The sequence below is a fragment of the Bos indicus x Bos taurus genome, chromosome 17 (assembly GCF_003369695.1).
Source record: "Bos indicus x Bos taurus breed Angus x Brahman F1 hybrid chromosome 17, Bos_hybrid_MaternalHap_v2.0, whole genome shotgun sequence".
NCBI classification, from domain to species: domain Eukaryota; kingdom Metazoa; phylum Chordata; class Mammalia; order Artiodactyla; family Bovidae; genus Bos; species Bos indicus x Bos taurus.
In genome coordinates this window covers 23,439,169-23,457,019 of record NC_040092.1, presented here as the reverse complement: position 1 = coordinate 23,457,019, position 17,851 = coordinate 23,439,169, and the positions used below count along the sequence as shown (strand labels likewise).

The 17,851-nt window shown below is 43.3% G+C and overlaps 1 long non-coding RNA gene across 3 annotated transcripts in view; it reads right to left on the bottom strand.

Moving 5' to 3' along the window:
- Positions 1 to 17,851, bottom strand: part of LOC113907614 — a 115,269-nt gene that overhangs the window by 25,928 nt on the left and 71,490 nt on the right. The window contains exon 4 of one of the 3 annotated variants that reach the window (XR_003515245.1): positions 7,278 to 7,504. The exons of the other annotated variants lie outside the window; for them this stretch is intronic. This is a non-coding gene — a long non-coding RNA (uncharacterized LOC113907614). Of the gene's footprint in view, positions 1 to 7,277; positions 7,505 to 17,851 lie in introns of those variants that run through there. 3 annotated transcript variants of the gene reach the window in all.

The window sequence follows — 17,851 nt, the reverse complement described above, 5'->3', positions numbered from 1 at the left end:
ATGACTCTCTCAACCTTAGGGAACCACTTGCCGGGGAGGAAAGGGGCTTGTTAGTAATGATAAACCCCTCATGTCACCTCCATGGCTCTGAACTGGTGACAAAACACAAAAGATTACAACAAAAGGCATCTACGCCTTTTATAGCTTAAGTTTAGGGAGATGGGAAACAGAACAATAGATGACTAAAATATCTATTTATGAACTTCCCTGGTGGTCCAGTGGTTAGGAATCTGCCTGCCAATGCAGGGCACACAGATTTGATCCCTGGTCCAAGAAAATCCCATATGCTGTGGAGCAACTAAGCCTGCATGCCACAACTACTGAGCTCAGGTACCTAGAGCCTGTGCTCTGCAAAAAAAGAGTAGCCCCCACTCATCACAATTAGAGAAAGTCTGCATGTGACAACAAAGGCCCAGTACAGCCAAAAATAAATAGATACATTTTAAAAATTAAATTTAAAACTATATCTATTTATTATAAATCATGATGTCACAGACAGCCTGTAACATGTCATCATCTCTTAGGGGGGAATATTCCTGGCTACATCATTGTTATTTCCTATATAGACCATATTTCTTACCCAGAGGGCAAGAGGACATCCCAGAGGGCATCGGGACCCCCACTAGCACCCACAGCCTGGACAAGTCTCCCTCACCTAGCAGAACTCTGTTCTCATCTATCTTTTTCAATCCATACATCTGCGCAGCAGCGAGATGAGCAGAGCAGCCATTCGCAGGAAGCTCTGTCTTCTCCAGTAACAGCGTCCACTTAAGAGGCTGTTAGATTCCATGAACATAAACGCTCTTCTCTCTAATTCACTTTTTGTTTATGCAACAGGACGGGTGCTTTATCTTCTCCTTTCAGCCTGTCTTCTGCCTCAAAAATCAGATACTCAGCCGCAGGCAGTTATCAGCTCTCTCATGATGCTCCCATGCTGGGGAATTCATTGCCTCCGAAATGCTTGATTCTCAGAGCTGATAACTATTTCGAAAGTCAAGGCAAAGCAATAACAACAAAAAGCACTTATCTGTGGTGGTATTTGGGAAAGTTCCCTTCTTCTTTTCCTCCCCCCCAGGGTGTTAATACTACATGTCTCTTTATGGACTATGCAACGCCCATAACGGAAAAGAGAGATGATAAAAGCAAATTTATGTCACCGTAATTTGTTCTGTGACAATGTTACGGAAGGGGCTCATGGCAGGCTATTCCAAAATGTGCCAAGGTGGCATATTGATTATTCTGAATTAAAGTTACTTGAGAAACAGCTGGTGCAAGAAGGGTGTTCTTACCCTTTCTTCTGTCTCCTTGAAAGCAGAAAATAAATCTCCCATGTGAAAGGTACCCTCCCTTTACCAGGAGGTAGAAATACGTCCCTACCACTGAAGAGGAGGAATTCAAGATCCAGAAGGCTGTATAAACAAAACTTGTAACATTTTCACTAATTTACCAGCCCAAGCTCAAATTTGTGTTGTCAATTTTTCACAAATGTATTGTTTCTCTGCCTAAAAGGGAGAGAAATGAATGCTGCCTGCTTTGGTTACTTCTTTGGGCTTCCTTGATAGCTCAGTTGGCAAAGAATCTTGCCTGCAATGCAGGCGACCCCAGTTTGTTTCCTGGGTCGGGAAGATCCGCTGGAGAAGGGATAGGCTACCCACTCCAGTATTCTGGTTTGGAGAAATCCATGGGGTGTATAGTCCATTGGGTTGCAAATAGTCGGACACGACTGAGCGACTTTCACTTCTTTACTTTGAGCCTCATACTTCTATGAACTCCCATCCGCATGAAATTCAAATTTTATTTTCTCCGTCTCATATCCATTTAATTCTTAGGACGGCCAGAAGAACCCAGAAGGGAAGGTGAAAATGTTTGCCTTCCCGCCACAATCAAACAGCTGCCAGCGCACTGCTCTAATCTGGGCTACCCTGTTTCTGTTTTAGCTTGGCTGCGCTGGGTCTTCATCGCTGCACTCCGGCTTTCTCTAGTTGCAGCCAGTGGAGGCTACCCTCTAGCTGTGGTGTGTGTTGCTTCTCATTGAGGTGGCTTCTCTGGTTATGGTTAAGAGACTTAGCTGCTCTGCGTCACACAGAATTGTCTGGGAGCAGGGATCAAACCCATGTCTCCTGCTTGGCAAGCAGATTCTTAACCACTGGACCACCAGGGAAGTCCTGGGCTACCTTGTTCCTTGATAGTTTTTGGATAAAATAAACCCATGAGAACACTTTCTAAAGGCAGCACCTGGATAACAAGCCTAAACAGTATTGACCACTCACTCCCTACTATTTTCGGCAGCGATGACACATCGTCCTAGAATTTGTGTTAGACGTTATTCTTCCCCCAAACCGGGAAATTCTTTCCCACTGGTCCACCCTGATACTCAGCCGCAAGGGAAACTGCTGTGTTTCCTTGTGTTTGTGCAAGTATGCTTCTGGCTTCTGTTCGTGGAATAAATAATGATTGATTTAAAAGACCATAGTCTGGACAGAAACCAAACGACAGTGCTCTGAGGTGTTTGGGGAGTTCCTGGCTCCACATATCCTTGGTCATGACCTCAGGGGACATTTTTCCCTGCTACTGATTCAATGCAAGCCAGCAGGTTGGGGAAACAGAGCCCATAGAACTTTACAATTTGCAGTGCATGCCTGCTCAGCTGCTCAGGCACATCTGACTCTTTGGGACTCGATGGACTGTAGCCTGCCAGGCTCCTCTGTCCATGGGATTTCCCAAGCAGGCATACTGCAGTGGGTTGTCATTTTCTACTCCAGGGGATCTTCCTGACCCAGGGATCGAACCTGCATCTCCTACATTGCAGGCGGGCTCTTTACCACTGACCCACCGGGGAAGCCCCCTTAGAATTTGCCTTCTATAATTAATAGAAAAAAGGCAGCAGAGAATGTAGGTTTCCCAACAATCCACAGACTCTGGTTATTGCAGACAAGCTTTCTAATTGGGAGTCACCTTTTGCAGACACCCCTCCATCCAGGCATGGCCACGTGACTATTCTCACCAATAGAATTTAAGGAGAAAAGAAAAGCCATTCCCAGGACAAGGTTTCAAAAAAGTACACATTCCTCTCCATACTCAATTTTCCCATCCAGTAGCCAACAGATAGATTTTGAGCCCCTGAACCACTAAATGAACAAGAGTCAACTGTCAAGCTCAGGTACCCACCGGGAATGGATATGAGACTGAGAAATATACTTACTCTATTTGAGCCCTTATGCATTTATATCATGAGACTGCACTGACCACTGTATTATGTACTATACATACATACGCACTTGAACCTTAACAACCAGGGGGTTAGGGGCACTGACCCCTGTGCAGTCAAAACTCCACGTATAACTTTTGACTCCTTGAAAATGTCCAAATAGCCTACTCTAGACAAAAGGTCTTACTGATAGTAGTTGATGAACATGTATTTTGTATATATATTATATACCATATTCTTCCAATTAAGTAAGATAGAGGGAAAAAATTGAGAAACAGTTTTATTAAGAAAATCATAGCAGGGATTTGCCTGGCAGTGCAGGGGTTAAGACTCTGAGCTTCCACTGCAGGGAGTATAGGTTCAATCCCTGGTTTGGGAACAAAGATCCCACTTTCTATGCAGCACAGCTGAAAGAAAAAAAAAAGATCAGAAGCAAGAGAAAATGTATTTACCGTGTATGCATGCATGCTCAGTTATGTCCGACTCTTTGTGACTCCACAGACTGTAGCCCACCAGGCTCCTCTGTCCATGGGACTCTCCAGGCAAGAATACTGAAGTGGGTTGCCATTCCCTTCTCCAGGGGATCGTCTCAACCCAGGGACCGAACTCGTGTCGCTTACGTCTCCTGCATTACAGCCTTTTACAGTACTGTTGGCGTTAGTGGTAAAGAATTCACCTGCCAATGCAGGAGACGTGGGTTTGACCTCAAGTCAGGAAGATCCCCTGGAGGAGGGAATGGCAACCCACTCCAGTGTTCTGGCCTGGAGAATTCCACGGACAGAGGAGCCTGGCGGGCTACAACCATGGGGTCACACAGAGTTGGATACAACTGAGCAACTTTCTCTTTCATTTCACTTTCAAGAATAGACTAGTATCCATATAAATTTTATCCATTCATGACATATCTTTTTCTTAATTTTCTCAATATTTATAGACTACATGGTTTGTCTGCAAGTTTTTTCAAATTGTCACATATCTCAAAAAAAATCCTTCAAACATATTTTAAAAAATCCACATACTAGTGGAACTGCATAGCCCAAACCTGTGATGTTCAAGGGGCAGATGTATATGTAGTAGGCATGTGTAGTATATAAGTACAGTAATGATATATATTGATATAATAGATAATGTATATTGTAGATAGGTGACTTCCTTGGTGGCTCAGACGGTTAAGGGTCTGTCTACAATGTGGGAGACCCAGGTTCGATCCCTGGGTCAGGAAGTTCCCTGGAGAAGGAAATGGCAATCCACTCCAGTACTACTGCCTGGAAAATCCCATGGACAGAGGAGCCTGGTAGGCTACAGTCCATGGGGTGGCAAAGAGTCGGACACGACTGAGAGATCTTCACTGTAATATGTATAACAATTATATACAACTTTTATGTATGTTTAATGGATTATTGTGAATTTCATGTGCATTTTCTATTTATATAATCACAAGCAATTGATATTGATATGTATTATATATGTATCTTACATATTTGTGATACATAATTTGTATGTATGTTTTATAGATTGTCTATGTCATTCATTATATATATCAGATCAGATCAGTCGCTCAGTCATGTCCAACTCTTTGCAACCCCATGAATTGCAGCACACCAGGCCTCGCTGTCCATCACCAACTCCCGGAGTTCACTCAGACTCATGTCCATCGAGTCAGTGATGCCATCCAGCCATCTCATCCTCTGTCATCCCCTTCTCCTCCTGCCCCCAATCCCTCCCAGCATCAGAGTCTTTTCCAATGAGTCAACTCTTCACATGAGGTGGCCAAAGTACTGGAGTTTCAGCTTTAGCATCATTCCTTCCAAAGAAATCCCAGGGCTGATCTCCTTCAGAATGGACTGGTTGGATCTCCTTGCAGTCAAAAGGACTCTCAAGAGTCTTCTCCAACACCACATTTCAAATGCATCAATTCTTCGGTGCTCAGCCTTCTTCACAGTCCAACTCTCACATCCATACATGACCACAGGAAAAACTATAGCCTTGACTAGATGAACCTTTGTTGGCAAAGTAATGTCTCTGCTTTTGAATATGCTATCTAGGTTGGTCATAACTTTCCTTCTAAGGAGTAAGCGTCTTTTAATTTCATGGCTGCAGTCACCATCTGCAGTGATTTTGGAGCCCAGAAAAATAAAGTCTGACACTCTTTCCACTGTTTCCCCATCTATTTCCCATGAAGTGATGGGACCAGATGCCATGATCTTCGTTTTCTGAATGTTGAGTTTTAAGCCCACTTTTTCACTCTCCACTTTCACCTTCATCAAGAGGCTTTTTAGTTCCTCTTCACTTTCTGCCATAAGGGTGGTGTCATCTGCATATCTGAGGTTATTGATATTTCTCCCGGCAATCTTGATTCCAGCTTGTGCTTCTTCCAGTCCAGCGTTTCTCATGATGTACTCTGCATATAAGTTAAATAAGCAGGGTGACGATATACAGCCTTGACGTACTGCTTTTCCTATTTGGAACCAGTCTGTTGTTCCATGTCCAGTTCTAACTGTTTTTTCCTGATCTGCATACAAATTTCTCAAGAGGCAGATCAGGTGGTCTGGTATTCCCATCTCTTTCAGAATTTTCCACAGTTTATTGTGATCCACACAGTCAAAGGCTTTGGCATAGTCAATAAAGCAGAAATAGATGTTTTTCTGGAACTCTCTTGCTTTTTCCATGATCCAGGGGATGTTGGCAATTTGATCTCTGGTTCCTCTACCTTTTCTAAAACCAGCTTGAACATCAGGAAGTTCATGGTTCACATATTGCTGAAGCCTGGCTTGGAGAATTTTGACCATTACTTTACTAGCGTGTGAGATGAGTGCAATTGTGCAGTAGTTTGAGCATTCTTTGGCATTGCCTTTCTTTGGGATTGGAATGAAAACTGACCTTTTCCAGTCCTGTGGCCACTGCTGAGTTTTCCAAATTTGCTGGCATATTGAGTGCAGCATTTTCACAGCATCATCTTTCAGGATTTGGAATAGCTCAACTGGAATTCCATCACCTCCACTAGCTTTGTTCATAGTGATGCTTTCTAAGGCCCACTTGACTTCACATTCCAGGATGTCTGGCTCTAGGTCAGTGATCACACCATCGTGATTATCTGGGTCGTGAAGATCCTTTTTGTACAGTTTCATAGGAAATAGATGGGGAAACAGTGGAAACAGTGTCAGACTTTATTTTTCTGGGCTCCAAAATCACTGCAGATGGTGACTGCAGCCATGAAATTAAAAGACGCTTACTCCTTGGAAGGAAAGTTATGACCAACCTAGATAGCATATTCAAAAGCAGAGACATTACTTTGCCAACAAAGGTTCGTCTAGTCAAAGCTATAGTTTTTCCTGTGGTCATGTATGGATGTGAGAGTTGGACTGTGAAGAAGGCTGAGCGCCGAAGAATTGATGCTTTTGAACTGTGGTGCTGGAGAAGACTCTTGAGAGTCCTTTGAACTGCAAGGAGATCCAACCAGTCCATTCTGAAGGAGATCAGCCCTGGGATTTCTTTGGAAGGAATGATGCTAAAGCTGAAACTCCAGTACTTTGGCCACCTCATGTGAAGAGTTGACTCATTGGAAAAGACTCTGATGCTGGGAGGGATTGAGGGCAGGAGGAGAAGGGGACGACAGAGGATGAGATGGCTGGATGGCATCACTGACTCGATGGACATGAGTCTGAGTGAACTCCAGGAGATGGTGATGGACAGGGAGGCCTGGTGTGCTGCGATTCATGGGGTCGCAAAGAGTCGGACACAACTGAGCGACTGATCTGATCTGATCTGATCTGATATGCATCATGTGTATCAGATCAGATCAGATCAGTCACTCAGTCATGTCCGACTCTTTGCGACCCCATAAATCGCAGCATGCCAGGCCTCCCTGTCCATCACCAACTCCCGGAGTTCACTCAGACTCATGTCCATCGAGCGTGCTAAGTTGCTTCAGTCCTGTCTGACTCTGTGAGACCCCATGAACTGTATCCCGCCAGGCTCTGTCCATGGGATTCTCCAGGCAGGAATACTGGAGTGGGTTGCCATGCCCTCCTCCAGATGTAACACAGATATGCACTATATATATATATATATACACACACCATGTATATATATACATTTACTAATAGAATCATTGGAACAACAATATGGAGCAGTACTATCATTCCCAATAGCATATGAGAAAGTGAAGAATAGAAGGGTTAAGTACTTGCCTCGGGCCACTGAGCTCTAAGTGGCAGAATCAGGATGACCACTCACCAGGTCATTTCCAGCACCTCCCTCTTCATGGTTACACCACCTCCAGCAAACGTGTGTTGACTTCAATAAGTAGTAAAAGCAAAATGATAGAAGAAAGCGCCAGTGGGTTAACAGAGCATGAGTGAATGGACCTAAGAAGCTGTCCGTAATGCTTACACTAACTCTGACTCTGTGTGAACCTATGGCCCGTAGCCCTCCAGGCTCCCCTGTCCATGGGATTCTCCAGGCAAGAATACTGGAGTGAGTGGCCATGTCCTCCTCCAGGGGATCTTCCCAACCCAGGGATCGAACCCATTTCTCATGTCTCCTGCATTGGTAGGAGGGTTCTTTACCACTAGCGCCACCTGGGAATCCAAGAAATGAACCCAGAGGAGTTAAATAATATTCTCAAGTCAAGTTGCTAGTGGTTAACAAAGCCTGACTTTTGAGTACCTGCCCCCATCACTACCTTCTGGCTTCTCTCACCACAGATGGGTGGCACATCAGAGCCATCAGAACCCCAAGCTCAGGCCGTCACCCACCATGGATACTGCTTCCCTGAGGCCTGGGTCCCACCTTTACCAAAAGTCCTTGGGCACAGAGAACGGGCCCACCATCCTCTCTCTGGTTCTTCTCCTTTTGTCCGAGGACCCCGGATCCCTCCATCCTCTGATCTGGCTCAGCTCCGTGTCTAAGATCTCAACCTGCAGGAGGAGCCTGGGCTCCCAGACAGTGACCTCTAACTGCTGAGTGAAGGTCACAGTTGTGTCCACTCTGCTCTTCATCTCCCTCCTGTTCACAAAAATGGAATCACAGCCTTTGGAGGAGGGGGGCGGGATGTCTCGAGATGTGTCAGCAGAGAAAAAAACAAAAACAGGAGCAGAAATCCACAACAAGGAAGGTTCATGAAACTACAAGGGCTCTGATTTATAAGACGTCAAGACAGTTGGTGAAGACATATCTAAAATGTTTTCATGCACTAGTTAGTGACAAATGATGATAAATACATTACAGAAAAAGCATGTTATCCTAATCAATCATAACTCACAAAACTGTAAGCCCCATGGAAGTACATAATCTCTTCAGCCTCTGTGTGTGTATATATGTGCATGTAAGTGTGTGTGTGTGTGTGTGTATTTGCATGTATGTGTATGCATGTATGAATGCATGTGTATATGTATGTAGGTATATGTGTGTATTTTGGGGTGTGTATGCAGGTGTGTATGTATATATGTATGTGTATATTTTTATTTGTGTGTATGCTTTTGTGTTTATCGGAGAAGGCAATGGCACCCCACTCCAGTACTCTTGCCTGGAAAATCCCATGGACAGAGGAGCCTGGTAGGCTGCAGTCCATGGGCTCGCTAAGAGTCGGACACGACTGAGCAACTTCACTTTCACTTTTCACTTTCATGCATTGGAGAAGGAAATGGCAACCCACTCTAGTGTTCTTGCCTGGAGAATCCCAGGGATGGGGGAGCCTGGTGGGCTGCCGTCTATGGGGTCGCACAGAGTTGGACACGACTGAAGTGACTTAGCGGCAGCAGCAGTTTGTGTTTCTATGTATATGTGTATGCATGTGTGTACATATGTATATATTTCTGTGTTTATCGGTGTATGTGTACGGATGTGTGTGTATATTTGTGTGCATGTGTGTGTGTGTATGTGTATATCTCTGTGTGCATGTGTATTCCTTACCAGATGTACTCAGTCCTTCATAAATCAAATCTCAGATTCATTCAAATTTTATGCTTGGGCCATTTCTGACAATTCCTAAGTGTTGACCATATGGAACTAAAATAGTTTTATGCCAACCATAAACAGGACCCTTTAACAAATTGAAAGAGTAGAATTTTTTGACAGACTGAAATTCTACTTGGCTAAGCGCTCAACAAAGGCTTTGAAAAAAGGAGTGTAGGTATTTTTAACTCCTTGAAACTGTAATTTTGCAGAATGAAAGTGATGGATAACATTTTCACTACAGCCTTTGTCTTCAGCCTTCTGAAAGCTGTCTAATCAGCAGTTAAGGATGAAATAAGTAAGGCCCCGTTTTACTTCACATCTTCCTGTTGAACAGACACCCCATTTTATGACTTTTCAGGCCCTCAGGAAATAGCACAAAGGTAGATGGATGGAGCAGACGCATGATCAATTATACTTCTCATGAAAAAGATGCCAGATGCAAGAAAAGTTCTCCCCAGAATCACAAGCAAAAATGGGTCCCTCAGCAATGGCACCCCACTCAGTACTCTTGCATGGAAAATCCCATGGATGGAGAAGCCTGGTAGGCTGCAGTCCATGGGGTCGCTAAGAGTCGGATACAACTGAGCGACTTCACTTTCACTTTTCACTTTCACGCATTGGAGAAGGAAATGGCAACCCACTCCAGTGTTCTTGCCTGGAGAATTCCAGGGACAGGGGAGCCTGGTGGGCTGCCGTCTATGGGGTCGCACAGAGTTGGACACGACTGAAGTGACTTAGCAGCAGTCCCAAAGAATCCATCTGTGAGTCCTACATTTTTGTTTGCTCTCCTAAGACCAGATACTGGGATGCCCCATTCCCTTTATTTTCCATTTACTCCAATATATCCTTTGAGACTCGGATTCACTAAAGTAATATGAAGATTACAGTATTTTTTAAGATAAAAACAGCAAAGAAACATCTAGTTAAGAGAAAATATAAAACATTTGCCATCATACTAAAAGATACATAGTAATAGTAGTAACACTACTATTCAAAAACATGTAATCAAGGACTTCCCTAGTGGTCCAGTGGTTAAGACTCTGCCCATCCAATGCAAGGGGTGCAGGTTGGATCTCTGGACAGGGAACTAAGAGCCCACATGCTATGCAGAAAGGCCAAGAAAATTTCTTAAAAATGCAATCAAACACTCTGAACACAGAATTTCCTAGATTTATAAAATGTGTTAAGTAATCCAGGTTGGTTTCTAAGCTGCTGCTGCTGCTGCTAACAGTCGTGTCCGACTCTGTGCGACCCCAGAGACGGCAGCCCACCAGGCTCCTCCGTCCCTGGAATTCTCCAGGCAAGAACACTGGAGTGGGTTGCCATTTCCTTCTCCAAGGCATGAAAGTGAAAAGTGAAAGTGAAGTCGCTCAGTCGTGTCTGACTCTTAGAGACCCCATGGACTGCAGCCCACCAGGCTCCTCCGTCCATGGGATTTTCCAGGCAAGAGTACTGGAGTGGCTGTAGTGTGCTAATCCTGGCTTATTTTGGTTTACAAGAGGTGATAGTTAAATTGTCAAAAATAATTTGCAGGATTCCCCTAAAGCAAAAGGATTCATGTCAACTTCTGAAGTGTTAAACTGTTTATTTTCCAATGGAATATTCCACAGACCGTAAGTAAATCCTTTAATGTATTTGGTATTTAGATAGTAATCTCCAGACCTTTAAAATAAAAAGAAAATATATATATATATATATATATATATATATATATATATATATACTTGTTTGTTTTAATGTTATACATATTATGCAAGTGAAAGTGAAAGTCGCTCAGTCCTGTTTGACTCTTTGCGACCCCATGGACTATATGGAATTCTCCAGGCCAGAATATTGGAGTGGGTAGCCTTTCCCTTCTCTAGGGGATTTCCCGACCCAGGGATCGAACCCAGGTCTCCTGCATTGCAGGCAGATACTTTACCAGCTGAGTAACAAGGGAAGCCCTATGTGTATTATATACAGATACAATTATACACATACAGATCATATATAGATGCAATATGTTGTAATTAGAAAATTATATTAAGAACATTAATAGCTGCTATAGAATATATTTATTTACTGTTTGTTTTAATTACATATATTATAATACAGATAAAACATATGATATATGATATATATATTATCAGTTCAGTTCAGTTGCTCAGCTGTGTCCAACTCTTTGCGACCCCATGAACTACAGCACGCCAGGTCTTCCTGTCCATCACCAACTCCCAGAGTTCACTCAAACTCATGTCCATCGAGTCAGTGATGCCATCCAACCATCTCATCCTCTGTCATTCCCTTCTCCTCCTGCCTTCAATCCTTCCCAGCATTAGGGTCTTTTCCAATGAGTCAGTATATATAATATAAATTCTTAAGAAAGGCTACTGAAAAGTCTCCCTCTTGGAGACTTGGAGTTTCAGTCTCCCTCTTAGTAAAAGCACATCAATAAAGACAAAATGTTTGGGGAAGTAAGGGCTGTGTGTCATCCTGCTTTTGTGGATGTCACCATCCAGGAGCATCCAGCAGACAAAGCATCCTGGGCCATCCATTTAGCATCACAAGACTGTTAGAAGGGAGCAGAGAGAGGCATTCTGATAACTGTTCATACCTCCCTTGAGCTAGCCCACTTCATCCATGCCCTCGACTGTTTCCAAAATAACCAGCCATGTGAATTATACCACATTAAAAAGGTCACACTGACAGAGCCATTAATTGTTTTTAGAGCAGATCTGAGGGATTTAAAACCTCATTATTATGTCCAGGTTTGTAAAAAGGATAATCTTAGCAGGATTTTCAATAAGAGCTAAAATGGAATGAATGACCATCTTTTGTTTTCTTAAAAGCCTATGATGCTGACAAAGCTCAGCCTAAAAGCCATTCCTTCAGGCTCCTTATTGAAAACCCTTCATTCCTTCCTTTTCAAGTCAACTTGATCCTTGTGCTGCAGCAGTTCCAGGAATCATACATGATATAATACATCCAAACAGAGAAAGGGTGCCTTTGTGTCTCTTCGTAATCCAAATTAGTCTTTTCCAGAAGCACCGTCTCTCATTGTACTGATTCCTGTATTTCCATTCTTATACCCACCACTGGCAAGAAGGGTGAGAGTAAAATGATTGGAAGCATATGATTTTTTTGAGAAATGTGATTGGGATAAGTGGGTTTTTTAAGAAAATAAGAAAGTGTGTATGTATGTTGGAGCATATAAACATAGTCATGCAGCAAGTCTCCAATAATATCTGTGTCTGATATGAATGATGACACAGTCCCAGTCAAGGGCAGTTCTGGAGAAAAAGTATTCCAAGTAAACAGAGAAGCAGTTGTAAAGCAATCCTTTCATATCTGCATAGTCAAAGCTATGGTTTTTACAGTAGTCATGTATGGATGTAAATGAGTGAAAAGTGCAAGTCACTCAGTCGTGTTCATCTCTTTGCAACCCCATGGACTATACAGTGCATAGAATTCTCCAAGCCAGAATACTGGAGTGGGTAGCCTTTCCCTTCTCTGGGGAATCTCCCCAACCCATGGATAGAATCCATGTTCTATCCATAGCTCAGTTCTTTACCAACTGAGCTATCAGGGAAGCCCTGATAAGATGTAAGAGTTTGACCATAAAGAAGTCTGAACGCTTTCCAACTGTGGTGCTGGAGAAGACTTTTGAGAGTCTCTTGGATGGCAAAGAGATTAAACCAGTCAATCCCAAAGGAAATCAACCCTGAATATTCATTGGAGGGACTGATGTTGAAGTCAAAGCTCCAATACTTTGGCCAACTGGTGCAAAGAGCTGACTCATTGGAAAAGAGCTGATACTGGGAAGGATTGAGGGCAGGAGAATGGGGTGACAGAGGATGAGATGGTTCGATGGCATCATCGACTTGATGAACATGAGTTTGATCAAACTCTGGGAGATAGTAAAGGACAGGAAACCCTGGCATGCTGCAGCCCATGAGGTCGCTAAAAGTAGGACATGACTTAGTGACTGAAAAAAACAACAATCTGTATTTTATTCACAAACACAGCTCCCAGAGGAAACCAGACAGACCTTGCATCCAAAGGGGCAAATATGACCTTTTGACATAGAAATGAATCCTATTTGTATCACATCAACCATTGCCTGTTTCATTGGAGGGACTGATGTTGAAGCTGAAACTCCAATACTTTGGCCACCTCGTGCGAAGAGCTGACTCATTGGAAAAGACCCTGATGCTGGGAAAGATTGAGGGCAGGAGGAGAAGGGGACGACAGAGGATGAGATGGCTGGATGGCATCACCAACTCCATGGACATGGGTTTGGGTGGACTCCGGGAGTTGGTGATGGACAGGGAGGCCGGGCATGCTGCGGTTCATGGGGTCACAAAGAGTCAGACACGACTGAGCGACTGAACTGACTGACTGAACCATTGCCTGTGTGGGGTGGAGATAGGGGAGAATGGAAGAGGGGGCAATAGACCCATAGAACAAATGTCATAGTCAGCAGTCTGTCTTTGAGCTAAATGACACCTGCAGGGTTCTCTGAGTCCCGAGGACAAGGAGAAGCAAACGTAGGGCATCTAATGTTGAGAGAACTGAAGGCCACGTGAAATTCGACAGGCAAAGTTAATGGTTTATGTCATCTGACTTTGTGAACACATGTGAGATGATCTGCAAATATTATCTAGCTAAAGCTGTCTTTGAATAACGCTTTCCTCCAAGATCTTGCCACTGTATTACTCTAGAGCAATAGCAGCAGCAAGAGACGCTTCAGAGGAAAGCCTCTTTCATCTGGGGGTCTCATGAGAAATATCCATTGCTTTCTTTTCCATTTAGAAGAGAAGCAAGAATTTAATAGGTGTGATTCCTTTTGCAGTCTTCCATTGTATTGACCTTCCTCAACTAAGGGACACCTGGTCTTACATTATAATCCCTCCTTATGAGCCTGCTCTCAGCATGAGAAATGTAGAGCTATGCAGAAAAGCTCGTGAATCAGATGTTGTTTCTCACACATATGCCAAAATGCATAGATCTATATGAAGCTATGCAAACTACATAAAAACCCTTTACTAATCAATTTTCTTGAGAATGAGATATTTCACATCTTTACAGAGTTTTCAAAGTGAATGCTTAGAGTTTGACACTTAGGGAGAACCTACATCTTTTTTTTGTTTTGCCTTGTATTCAAGTAAACCCTGTAGTAAGAGTAGGGGTAATAATTGCTACCCTATATGGAGTGCTTATTATGAATTGGGCATGATTCCTAGAACTTAAGATATACTGTGAAGGAAAAATGTTGCCAGTCACATCAGTAAACGGAGGCCACTGCAGCCATCAAGCCACTATTGTAAACCCAGATGGTGCACACTTAGGGAATTTAGGATGGAGACAAACGAGTGGCCAGCTGCTAAGCCCTCAGCCACTGCAGCCACCCCCAAAAGTGATTCTGAGGGGATTCAGGATGGAGAGAAGCAGGATACTTCCTAGATGGTTAAGGTTCATAACAAGGGAACGATCTCAATAGCCCAGTCTTATATCTTCCCATCGATAGAAAAGTGCTATATCTATTAACTTGAGATATCTGCTTTTCTTTAATAAACAGTAATCTTTTGACGGGCTTCCCCAGTGAATAACAGGTTTTTCTAATAGCTGTTTTTCTAATGGCTATCTTATGAGGTTTGCTTCATACACAGAAGCTCAACGGTACTAGACAAGAAAGCAAAGATGAATACTTTTAACTAAAGGTATCTCTTCCTCAGTCTTATCAAAGTACCAGAGAATGTTTTGGCAGTAGATGCCTCAAAACTTTCTTAGACCAGCCTCTACACACCGCCTGTAAGCACCAAACCAACACTTTGTGGCCAGTTTTAAAACTCGTGGAAGAGACTTTTGCCCTGAGAGGGGGTCTGAAAGTTATTAAAGGATTTACTATGTAAAACTACAGAATGGAGGAATTGAGGTATTTTTGCAGCATTTGGACAAGTCTAGAATTGCTTCTCTGGAGAAGGCAAGGGCACCCCACTCCAGTACTCTTGCCTGGAATATCCCATGGACGGAGGAGCCTGGTAGGCTGCAGTCCATGGGGTCGCTAGGAGTCGGACACTACTGAGTGACTTCACTTTCACTTTTCACTTTCATGCATTGGAGAAGGAAATGGCAACCCAATCCAGTGTTCTTGCCTGGAGAATCCCAGGGACAGGGGAGCCTGGTGGGCTGCCGTCTCTGGGGTCGCACAGAGTCGGACACGACTGAGGCGACTTAGCAGCAGCAACAGAATTGCTTCCCAGGTGGCTCAATGGTAAAGAATCCATCTGCAAATGCAGGAGATGTAGGTTTAATCCCTGGGTCAGGAAGATCACCTCAAGAAGGAAATTGCAACCCACTCCAGTATTCTTGCCTGGGAAATCCCTCGGACAGAAGAGCCTGGAGGCCTACAGTACATGGGGTCACAAAAGAGTCACACATGACTGAGTGGCTAAACAACAAGAACAATCTTTTGACATTCCAACTACCTGGTCTTTGCTACAAAAACTATGGGGTTTTTTTTTTAGTTTTTTTTTTTTTAAAGGAATCTCCATACTGTTTTCCATAGTGGCTATTATCAATTTACATTCCCAGCAACAGTGCAAGAGGGTTCCCTTTTCTCCACATCCTATGTAGCATTCAATGTTTGTAGATTCTTTGGTGACGGGAAGCTGCTGCATAGCACAGGGAGCTCTGCTGGGTGCTCTGTGATAACCTACAAGGGTGGGATGAGGGAAGTGTCAAGAGGGAGGGAATATATGTATACATATAACTGATTCATTTCATTGCACAGTAGAAACTAACACAACATTGTAAAGCAATTATACTCCAATTTAAAAATAAATAAATTTAGTTAAATTAAAAACAAAAACTCCTATATATGATGGCTCCTCCATTACCTCTTCAGAGCAGTCCCTCAGACCTATCTTAGAGGCTGTGTCTCAGGTTTAAGTCCTCAGTCTGACAAGTAAAACATAATTCTCAAGTTTTAGGTTGTGCTTTTTTTTCTTTCAATCAGCAATAGTCACATTATCCTCACAGTAATTTTGCAAAATATTTTTATTCTTATAATGCAACAAATGAGGGGCAGAGAAAAAAATTCCAATTGAACCAGAGTACACAACTATAGACATAGAACTACAATTTGAACACATAGTATCTGAATGCAAAACCATTGTTCTTAATAAATTTAGGTTAATCAGATCAGACCAGAGCAGTCGCTCAGTCGTGTCCGACTCTGCGACCCCATGAATCGCAGCACGCCAGGCCTTCCTGTTCATCACCAACTCCCGGAGTTCACTCAGACTCACATCCATCGAGTCAGTGATGCCATCCAGCCATCTCATCCTCTATCGTCCCCTTCTCCTCCTGACCCCAATCCCTCCCAGCATCAGAGTCTTTTCCAATGAGTCAACTCTTTGCATGAGGTGGCCCAAGTACTGGAGTTTCAGCTTTAGCATCATTCCTTCCAAAGAAATCCCAGGGCTGATCTCCTTCAGAATGGAATGGTTGGATCTCCTTGCAGTCCAGGGGACTCTCAAGAGTCTTCTCCAACACCACAGTTCAAAAGCATCAATTCTTCGGCGCTCAGCCTTCTCCACAGTCCAACTCTCACATCCATACACGACCACAGCAAAAACCATAGCCTTGACTAGACGAACCTTTGTTGGCAGAGTAATGTCTCTGCTTTTGAATATGCTATCTAGGTTGGTCATAACTTTCCTTCCAAGGAGTAAGCGTCTTTTAATTTCATGGCTGCAGTCACCATCTGCAGTGATTTTGGAGCCCAGAAAAATAAAGTCTGACATTGTTTCCACTGTTTCCCCATCTATTTCCCATGAAGTGATGGGACCGGATGCCATGATCTTCGTTTTCTGAATGTTGAGCTTTAAGTCAACTTTTTCACTCTTCACTTTCACTTTCATCAAGAGGCTTTTGAGTTCCTCCTCACTTTCTGCCATAAGGGTGGTGTCACCTACATATCTGAGGTTCTTGATATTTCTCCCAGCAATCTTGATTCCAGCTTGTGTTTCTTCCAGTCCAGCGTTTCTCATGATGTACTCTGCATATAAGTTAAATAAACAGGGCGACAATATACAGCCTTGACTCCTTTTCCTATTTGGAACCAGCCTGTTGTTCCACGTCCAGTTCTAACTGTTGCTTCCTGACCTGCATATAAATTTTTCAAGAGGCAGATCAGGTGGTCTGGTATTCCCATCTCTTTCAGAATTTTCCACAGTTGATTGTGATCCACACAGTCAAAGGCTTTGGCATAGTCAATAAAGCAGAAATAGATGTTTTTCTAGAACTCACTTGCTTTTTCCATGATCCAGGGGATGTTGGCAATTTGATCTCTGGTTCCTCTGCCTTTTCTAAAACCAGCTTGAACATCAGGAAATTCATGGTTCATATATTGCTGAAGCCTGGCTTGGAGAATTTTGAGCATTACTTTACTAGCGTGTGAGATGAGTGCAATTGTGCTGTAGTTTGAGCATTCTTTGACATTGCCTTTCTTTGGGATTGGAATGAAAACTGACCTTTTCCAGTCCTGTGGCCACTGCTGAGTTTTCCAAATTTGCTGGCATATTGAGTGCAGCACTTTCACGGCATCATCTTTCAGGATTTGAAATAGCTCAACTGGAATTCCATCACCTCCACTAGCTTTGTTCGTACTGATGCTTTCTAAGGCCCACTTGACTTCACATT